This window comes from Rhyacophila brunnea, unplaced genomic scaffold, assembly GCF_057557595.1.
Source record: "Rhyacophila brunnea isolate RB1 unplaced genomic scaffold, BYU_Rbru_1.0 scaffold_221, whole genome shotgun sequence".
In the NCBI taxonomy this organism is placed as follows: domain Eukaryota; kingdom Metazoa; phylum Arthropoda; class Insecta; order Trichoptera; family Rhyacophilidae; genus Rhyacophila; species Rhyacophila brunnea.
The window spans coordinates 17501-27500 of NW_028232884.1; the positions used below are offsets into that span (position 1 = coordinate 17501).

Genomic DNA, 10000 nt, shown 5'->3' on the forward strand with positions numbered 1-10000 from the left:
CTCACGGGTCGCGCCGGCATCGCCGGTGCTTCTCGTGGGGTTTCGCTTTTTTTATCAATTACTGCCCGCTCTTGACGGTTTGCGTGCGTGCGTGCGTGCGTGCGTGCGCGCGCGGTCGTTCGGCCGAAACAAACAGACAAACAACGCCACTTAACGTGCACTTTACGTCCTATGTTATGTTAGTTTAGGTAAGGTTAGGTTAGGTTAGGTTAGGTCTAGTTTAGGTAAGGTTGTGTTAGGTTAGGTTAGGTTAGGTCAGGTCAGGTCAGGTCAGGTCAGGTTAGGTTAGGTTAGGTTAGGTTAGGTTTATTTTAATTTTTTTTTTTTTTTTTTTTAATTCTTCGTTATATATATATAATGTTAATAATATGATGGATGTAAAAAAAAGGATTTTTTTATTTTATTTAAACTAGCTTAGGTTAGGTTAGGTAAGGTTAGGTTAGGTTAGGTTATGTTAGGTTAGGTTAGGTTAGGTTAGGTTAGGTTAGGTTAGGTTAGGTTAGGTTAGGTTAGGTTAGGTTAGGTTAGGTTAGGTTAGGTTAGGTTAGGTTAGGTTAGGTTAGGTTAGGTCAGGTTAGGTTTATGTAATATTAGGTTGGGTTAAGTTGGCTAACGAACGTCGTCGACGAGAGCGCCGTTTAAAGCGAGACATCCGTCGTCGACGACGAGGTCGCTGCTTCGGCCGTCGACGACGGACGAGAGCGCCGCTTAAAGCGTGACACGGGCCCGCCTGGCCAGCTAAATCTGAGTCCCGCCGGCATCGTGCACTTCACACGTCCCACTCGTCGAAATGAAGACAATGAAATTTAATTATCTTACGATTACGTTCATGCCTTATGACGATATAATATTGATATTTCATAATAATATAATATGATGGATGTAAAAAAAAAAGATTTTTTTTTTATTTATTTAAATTAGCTTAGGTTAGGTTAGGTAAGGTTTATTTTAATTTTTTTTTTTTTTTTTTTTTTAATTCTTCGTTATATATATAATGTTAATAATATGATGGATGTAAAAAAAAAGATTTTTTTTTTTTATTTAAACTAGCTTAGGTTAGGTTAGGTAAGGTTAGGTTAGGTTAGGTTAGGTTAGGTTAGGTTAGGTTAGGTTAGGTTAGGTTTGGTTAGGTTAGGTTAGGTTAGGTTAGGTTAGGTCAGGTTAGGTTTATGTAAGGTTAGGTTGGGTTTAGTTGGCGAACGAACGTCGTCGACGAGAGCGCCGTTTAAAGCGAGACATCGCCGTTTCGGCCGTCGACGACGCACGAGAGGGCCGCTTAGAGCGCGACACGTGGCCCGCCTGGCGAGCTAAATCGTCGTGCATCGTGCACTTCACGTCCGACTCTCGCCGGTTCGGCGGCGTGCGTATTATGACGATATTATGTTATCGACATGTCAACGGTATATGATATCTATCATAATAATATATGTTGGATGAAAAATAATGAAAAATTATTTTAACATCAAATTTTACCGCTAGAACTCGCCCTCGCGCTTTACTTACCTATTCCTATGTTGAACGTCGAAATGAAGACAATGAAATATTCTTTCAGGTGAGGCGTATCGGGCGCATTTAAAATGATCAGTGACACGCTCGTTGATCACGTTTATGCCCTATAACGATATGATATTGATATTTTTTTATGGTATTCATCATAATAATAAATGATGTATGAAAAAAAAAATTGGTTAGTTTAGGTTAGGTTAGGTCACGTTAGGTATGATTAGGTTAGGTTAGGTTAGTTTTTGTTTAGGATAGGTTAGGTTAGTTTTTGTTTAGGTTAGGTTTGTTTTTGTTTAGGTTAGTTTTTGCTTAGGTTAGGTTAGTTTTTGTTTAGGTTAGTTTAGGTTAGGTTAGGTTAGTTTAAGTTAGGTTAGGTTAGTTTTTGTTTAGGTTAGGTTAGGTTAGTTTTTGTTTAGGTAAGGTTAGGTAAGGTTAGATTAGGTAAGGTTAGGTTAGGTTTAGTTTAGGTTAGGTTGTGTTAGGTTAGGTAAGGTTATGTTAGGTTATGTTAGGTTAGGTTAGGTGAGGTGAGGTTAGGTCAGGTCAGCGAACGGACGTAGTCGACGAGAGCGCAGCTTTTAGCGAGACATGGGCCCTCCTGGCTAGCTAAATCTGCGTCCCTCCGGCATGTCAAGTAGACGATGCCGGCGGGACGCAGATTTAGCTAGCCAGGAGGGCCCATGGCTCGCTTAAAGCGGCGCTCTCGTCGACTACGTTCGATCGCTAACCTGACCCAACCTCACCTCACCTAACCTAACCTAACATAACCTAACATAACCTTACCTTACCTAACACAACCTAACCTAAACTAAACCTAACCTAACCTAACCTTACCTAATCTAACCTTACCTAACCTAACCTAAACAAAAACTAACCTAACCTAAACTAACCTAATCTAACCTAAACTAACCTAACCTAACCTAACCTAACCTAACCTAACCTAACCTAACCTAACCTAACATAATATTACCTAATTTTTTTTTTCATACATCATATCTTATCATGATGGAAAAAAAAATTAGAAATTTAAAAAAAAAAAATTAACCAAACAAATTACCAAAATATATATTCGCAATTCGCAATTCGAAATTTCAAATGAAAGATTAAACCTAAAGAGAATCGTCAATTTTGCCTTTTGTAGTGATATTTCGGTCACGCGGTCGGTAGTACGGCGCTTTATCAATACTATGCTACATTTTGTTTGGCACTCTTGACGGTTTGCGAACGAAGTACGAGACCGCGGCTTAAAGCGAGACATGCATCGACGACGCACGAGAGCGCGACACGTGGCCCGCCTGGCGAGCTAAATCGTCGTGCATCGTGCACTTCACGTCCGCCTCTCGCCGGTTCGGCGGCGTGCGTATTATGACGATAATATGTTATCGATATATGATATCTATCATAATATTGTATGATGGATGAAAAAAAAATGTTTTTTTTTTTTCAATTTAAATTAGATAGGGTTTAGGTTAGATAAGGTTAGGTGAGGTTTATTTAAATTTTTTTTATTTCTGCTTTTATTGAATTCCTTGGTTTTTCGTACGAGGGTTATTACTTCACTATTACATTGTTCATATTTCATTTACATTATTAACAGTACGGCGCTTTATCAATACTATGCTACATTTTGTTTGGCACTCTTGACGGTTTGCGAACGAAGTACGAGACCGCGGCTTAAAGCGAGACATGCATCGACGACGCACGAGAGCGCGACACGTGGCCCGCCTGGCGAGCTAAATCGTCGTGCATCGTGCACTTCACGTCCGCCTCTCGCCGGTTCGGCGGCGTGCGTATTATGACGATAATATGTTATCGATATATGATATCTATCATAATATTGTATGATGGATGAAAAAAAAATGTTTTTTTTTTTTCAATTTAAATTAGATAGGGTTTAGGTTAGATAAGGTTAGGTGAGGTTTATTTAAATTTTTTTTATTTCTGCTTTTATTGAATTCCTTGGTTTTTCGTACGAGGGTTATTACTTCACTATTACATTGTTCATATTTCATTTACATTATTAACAGTACGGCGCTTTATCAATACTATGCTACATTTTGTTTGGCACTCTTGACGGTTTGCGAACGAAGTACGAGACCGCGGCTTAAAGCGAGACATGCATCGACGACGCACGAGAGCGCGACACGTGGCCCGCCTGGCGAGCTAAATCGTCGTGCATCGTGCACTTCACGTCCGCCTCTCGCCGGTTCGGCGGCGTGCGTATTATGACGATAATATGTTATCGATATATGATATCTATCATAATATTGTATGATGGATGAAAAAAAAATGTTTTTTTTTTTTCAATTTAAATTAGATAGGGTTTAGGTTAGATAAGGTTAGGTGAGGTTTATTTAAATTTTTTTTATTTCTGCTTTTATTGAATTCCTTGGTTTTTCGTACGAGGGTTATTACTTCACTATTACATTGTTCATATTTCATTTACATTATTAACAGTACGGCGCTTTATCAATACTATGCTACATTTTGTTTGGCACTCTTGACGGTTTGCGAACGAAGTACGAGACCGCGGCTTAAAGCGAGACATGCATCGACGACGCACGAGAGCGCGACACGTGGCCCGCCTGGCGAGCTAAATCGTCGTGCATCGTGCACTTCACGTCCGACTCTCGCCGGTTCGGCGGCGTGCGTATTATGACGATAATATGGTTAGGTTAGGTCAGGTTAGGTTTATGTAAGGTTAGGTTGGGTTAAGTTGGCGAACGAACGTCGTCGACGAGAGCGCCGTTTAAAGCGAGACATCCTTCGACGACGAGGTCGCTGCTTCGGCCGTCGACGACGGACGAGAGCGCCGCTTAAAGCGTGACACGGGCCCGCCTGGCCAGCTAAATCTGAGTCCCGCCGGCATCGTGCACTTCACACGTCCCACTCTCGCCGGTTCGTGCGTATTTAAACGACATTATATTATCGTTATGTCAATGGTATATTATACCTATCATAATAATGTATGATGAATGAAAAGAAATGAAAAATTATTTCAACATCAAATTATACCGCTAGAACTAGACAATGAAATTATCTTACGATTACGTTCATGCCTTATGACGATATAATATTGATATTTCATAATAATATAATATGATGGATGTAAAAAAAAAGATTTTTTTTTTTTTATTTTAATTAGCTTAGGTTAGGTTAGGTAAGGTTAGGTAAGGTTTATTTTAATTTTTTTTTTTTTTTTTTTTTTTTTTTAATTCTTCGTTATATATATATAATGTTAATAATATGATGGATGTAAAAAAAAAGATTTTTTTTTTTTTTATTTAAATTAGCTTAGGTTAGGTTAGGTAAGGTTAGGTTAGGTTAGGTTAGTTTTTGTGTTTGGGTTAGGTTAGGTTAGTTTAGGTTAGGTTAGGTCTGCGAACGAACGTCGTCGACGAGAGCGCCGTTTAAAGCGAGACATCGCCGTTTCGGCCGTCGACGACGCACGAGAGGGCCGCTTAGAGCGCGACACGTGGCCCGCCTGGCGAGCTTAATCGTCGTGCATCGTGCACTTCACGTCCGACTCTCGCCGCGTTCGGCGGCGTGCGTATTATGACGATATTATGTTATCGACATGTCAACGGTATATGATATCTATCATAATAATATATGTTGGATGAAAAATTATTTTAACATCAAATTTTACCGCTAGAACTCGCCCTCGCGCTTTACTTACCTATTCCTATGTTGAACGTCGAAATGAAGACAATGAAATATTCTTTCAGGTGAGGCGTATCGGGCGCATTTAAAATGATCAGTGACACGCTCGTTGATCACGTTTATGCCCTATAACGATATGATATTGATATTTTTTTATGGTATTCATCATAATAATAAATGATGTATGAAAAAAAAAATTGGTTAGTTTAGGTTAGGTTAGGTCACGTTAGGTATGATTAGGTTAGGTTAGGTTAGTTTTTGTTTAGGATAGGTTAGGTTAGTTTTTGTTTAGGTTAGGTTTGTTTTTGTTTAGGTTAGTTTTTGCTTAGGTTAGGTTAGTTTTTGTTTAGGTTAGTTTAGGTTAGGTTAGGTTAGTTTAAGTTAGGTTAGGTTAGTTTTTGTTTAGGTTAGGTTAGGTTAGTTTTTGTTTAGGTAAGGTTAGGTAAGGTTAGATTAGGTAAGGTTAGGTTAGGTTTAGTTTAGGTTAGGTTGTGTTAGGTTAGGTAAGGTTATGTTAGGTTATGTTAGGTTAGGTTAGGTGAGGTGAGGTTAGGTCAGGTCAGCGAACGGACGTAGTCGACGAGAGCGCAGCTTTTAGCGAGACATGGGCCCTCCTGGCTAGCTAAATCTGCGTCCCTCCGGCATGTCAAGTAGACGATGCCGGCGGGACGCAGATTTAGCTAGCCAGGAGGGCCCATGGCTCGCTTAAAGCGGCGCTCTCGTCGACTACGTTCTTTCGCTAACCTGACCTAACCTCACCTCACCTAACCTAACCTAACATAACCTAACATAACCTTACCTTACCTAACACAACCTAACCTAAGCTAAACCTAACCTAACCTTACCTAATCTAACCTTACCTAACCTAACCTAAACAAAAACTAACCTAACCTCAACTAACCTAATCTAACCTAAACTAACCTAACCTAACCTAACCTAACCTAACCTAACCTAACATAATATAACCTAATTTTTTTTTTCATACATCATATCTTATCATGATGGAAAAAAAAATTAGAAATTTAAAAAAAAAAATTTAACCAAACAAATTACCAAAATATATATTCGCAATTCGCAATTTGAAATTTCAAATGAAAGATTAAACCTAAAGAGAATCGTCAATTTCGCCTTTTGTAGTGATATTTCGGTCACGCGGTCGGTAGTGCGGCGCTTTATCAATGCTATGCTACATTTTGTTTGGCACTCTTGACGGTTTGCGAACGAAGTACGAGACCGAGACGAGACCGTACGAGACGAAGTACGAGACCGCGTCCGCCTGGCAAGCTATATTTGCGTCGTATCGGCATTTCAGCCCACCCTCGACCGTTCGGTGGCGAGCGTAATATAACGTTCTCATAATGATATTTATTTCAATGGTTTTATATCATTCATAATGATGGATGAAAAAAAAAAAAAAAAAAAAAAAAATTGAAATTAAAAAAAAAAAATTATCCAAATTACCAAAATATATATTCGCAATTCGCAATTCGAAATTTCAAATGAAAGATTAAACCTAAAGAGAATCGTCACCTTCGCCTTTTGTAGTGTTATTTCGGTTACGCGGCCGGTAGTGCGCCGCGTTTACACTATAATGTGTGAGGGAAAATGTACGCAGGAGAGAACTGTACGATAAAATAATGGCGACGGATTATTGCGCTACCCAACATTGCCGTGTCCGTATTCGTTGTTGTTGTCGTCTGGGTCTCTCCCCTCATCCATCGTATAGCAGTGGGTTGTCGTCTTTGACAAGACTTCCTTCACGGCGTTCGCAAACTGCGGCGGCCATTCGGCCGCGTCGGCGGTACATTTGCGAGACGAGACACTCACCCGGCGTGCGATTATATTTCGTCGCCGCGGCCTATGCGATCGCATCACTCTGGAGTTCCGCGCTAGCAGAATCATCCTGTCGAGTGACGGCGGACGGCGTTTCAGCCTCCGTCGCTCCGTTTACCGCGCCGACGGCGTGCGTTTTCGGTGTGCACGTTTTACGATGGGAAATTGAGAAACGCGGAGCACGATCTCGTGCTCTGTGCGTATGTATGCATACAATCCGTTGTATCTCGTGCGTCGGCACGTTAAAAATCGAAAGAGAGAGCCAGCGTCGCCCGCCGGGTGACTCCGGTGCGCGTTCGCGTGTGACGTGTGGATCGCGGGTGTCGGCGCGCCCAGTGCGCGCGCGCCCGCGGCCTCGCAGAGCAGCTCCCTGGTTGATCCTGCCAGTAATCATATGCTTGTCTCAAAGACTAAGCCATGCAAGTCTCAGTATGAGCCTAATTAAGGTGAAACCGCGAATGGCTCAATATATCAGTTTTGGTTCCTTAGATCGTACACAGTTACTTGGATAACTGTGGCAATTCTAGAGCTAATACATGCAAACGTAATTCTGAACGGGAACGTGAGGAATGCTTTTATTAGATCAAAAACCAATCGGCGGTCGGCGCTCGCGTCGTCCGTCGCTCTTCGAGATGACTCTAGATAACTTTGAGCTGATCGCACGGTCTAGCACCGGCGACGCATCTTTCAAATGTCTGCCTTATCAACTGTCGATGGTAGTTTATGCGACTACCATGGTTGTCACGGGTAACGGGGAATCAGGGTTCGATTCCGGAGAGGGAGCCTGAGAAACGGCTACCACATCCACGGAAGGCAGCAGGCGCGCAAATTACCCACTCCCGGCACGGGGAGGTAGTGACGAAAAATAACGATACGGGACTCGTCCGAGGCCTCGTGATCGGAATGATTACACTTTAAATCCTTTAACGAGGATCCATTGGAGGGCAAGTCTGGTGCCAGCAGCCGCGGTAATTCCAGCTCCAATAGCATATACTAAAGTTGTTGCGGTTAAAAAGCTCGTAGTTGAAATTGTGTCCTGCGGTGTCGGTCTACCGACTGCGGTACGACAGGCACGTCTGCGGGGCTTCTCGCCGGTGCGTCCTTCGCCATCCGGCGTCGGTCGGCCGCAAGGTCGGCCGTTCGCCGAGGCGGGCCGTCGCGGCTGTTTACTTTGAACAAATTAGAGTGCTCAAAGCGGGCTAAGTTTTGCCTGAATATTGTACGCATGGAATAATAGAATAGGACCTCGGTTCTGTTTTGTTGGCTTTCTGATACCAGAGGTAATGATTAATAGGGACAACTGGGGGCATTCGTATTGCGACGTTAGAGGTGAAATTCTTGGATCGTCGCAAGACGGACTAAAGCGAAAGCATTTGCCAAAGGTGTTTTCATTAATCAAGAACGAAAGTTAGAGGTTCGAAGGCGATTAGATACCGCTGTAGTTCTAACCATAAATGATGCCAGCCAGCGATCCGCCGAAGTTTCATTATTTTAACCCGGTGGGCAGCTCCCGGGAAACCAAAGCTTTCGGGCTCCGGGGGGAGTATGGTTGCAAAGCTGAAACTTAAAGGAATTGACGGAAGGGCACCACCAGGAGTGGAGCCTGCGGCTTAATTCGACTCAACACGGGAAAACTCACCAGGCCCGGACACTGGAAGGATTGACGGATTAACAGCTCTTTCTCGATTCGGTGGGTGGTGGTGCATGGCCGCTCTTAGTTGGTGGAGCGATTTGTCAGGTTAATTCCGGTAACGAACGTAACTCTAGCCTATTAAATAGACGTACAACCGGTATCACGAGGGTCCGCGCGCGTCCGTGTCCTTTGGCGTTCTGCGTCGGAGGCGCGGGCGCGTCGCGGTCTTCACTACCGGCGTACAATGAAAATCTTCTTAGAGGGACCGGCGGTATATATAGCCGCACGAGATTGAGCAATAGCAGGTCTGTGATGCCCTTAGATGTCCTGGGCCGCACGCGCGCTACACTGAAGGGATCAGCGTGTCCTCCTTGGCTTAACGGCCCGGGTAACCCGATGAAACCCCTTCGTGATAGGGATTGGGGTTTGCAATTCTCCCCCATGAACGAGGAATTCCTAGTAAAAGCGAGTCACCAGCTCGCGTTGATTGCGTCCCTGCCCTTTGTACACACCGCCCGTCGCTACTACCGATGGATGATTTGGTGAGGTCTTCGGACTGGCGCGCGGAAGCTCCTCGTGGGCCTCTGACGCGCCGGAAAGTTTGACCGAATTTGATCATTTAGAGGAAGTAAAAGTCGTAACAAGGTTTCCGTAGGTGAACCTGCGGAAGGATCATTTCCTGTGCGAAACGAACATGTGCGCGTGTACGCGTAACGTGTAATTTTTTTTTTTTATATAAATTTATTTTGCACATCTCGCATGTGCATTATGAAATATATAATATGCCGAAAACGAAACAATATAACAACAACAATATGTAATCACTAGATTACCCTGAACGGCGGATCACTCGGCTCGTGGGTCGATGAAGAACGCAGCTAAATGCGCGTCAGAGTGTGAACTGCAGGACACATGAGCATCGACATTTCGAACGCACATTGCGGTCCGAGCAAGACGTAGTTTGTCGACGGACCACTCCTGTTTGAGGGTCGCGTACACCAGAAACACCAGACTGCGAACGGTCATATAACACACACACACACTTGTGTGTGTGTGTGTGTGGCTGTTCGCGAGCAGTTGCCGGCGTCGCCAGGTCGGCGGGGGGGGGGGATAGGTCGCGTGCACACGCACGCCTCCGCCACCCACCCGTCCTTCCGGGCGTCCGGTCAAATATTTATCGACGCCTGTTGTCGGGCGCGCCCTGTGCGAATGTAGCGCCTCAGTGCGCTCGCATCGGGCGCTCGCTTCGCGCGCACGCACTGGAACGTGGCGTGAGCGCGGTGACTTGCAAAAGCCGCTGCGCACACACGCACACAACCCGTAAAAGGCGTCGCCGCGCGTGAGTCTGAGCGCTCGCATGCGTCATTT

At 43.9% G+C, this 10000-nt stretch overlaps 2 non-coding genes across 2 annotated transcripts; both read left to right on the top strand.

Moving 5' to 3' along the window:
• Positions 1-7366: 7366 nt before the first annotated feature.
• On the top strand, positions 7367-9310 carry LOC147069891 (small subunit ribosomal RNA). Its single transcript, XR_015071108.1, has one exon. It is a non-coding gene; the product is annotated as a small subunit ribosomal RNA (ribosomal RNA).
• Positions 9311-9462: 152 nt separating this feature from the next.
• LOC147069892 (5.8S ribosomal RNA) lies at positions 9463-9624 on the top strand. The gene has a single exon (XR_015071114.1). It is a non-coding gene; the product is annotated as a 5.8S ribosomal RNA (ribosomal RNA).
• The last annotated feature ends 376 nt before the right edge of the window (positions 9625-10000 follow it).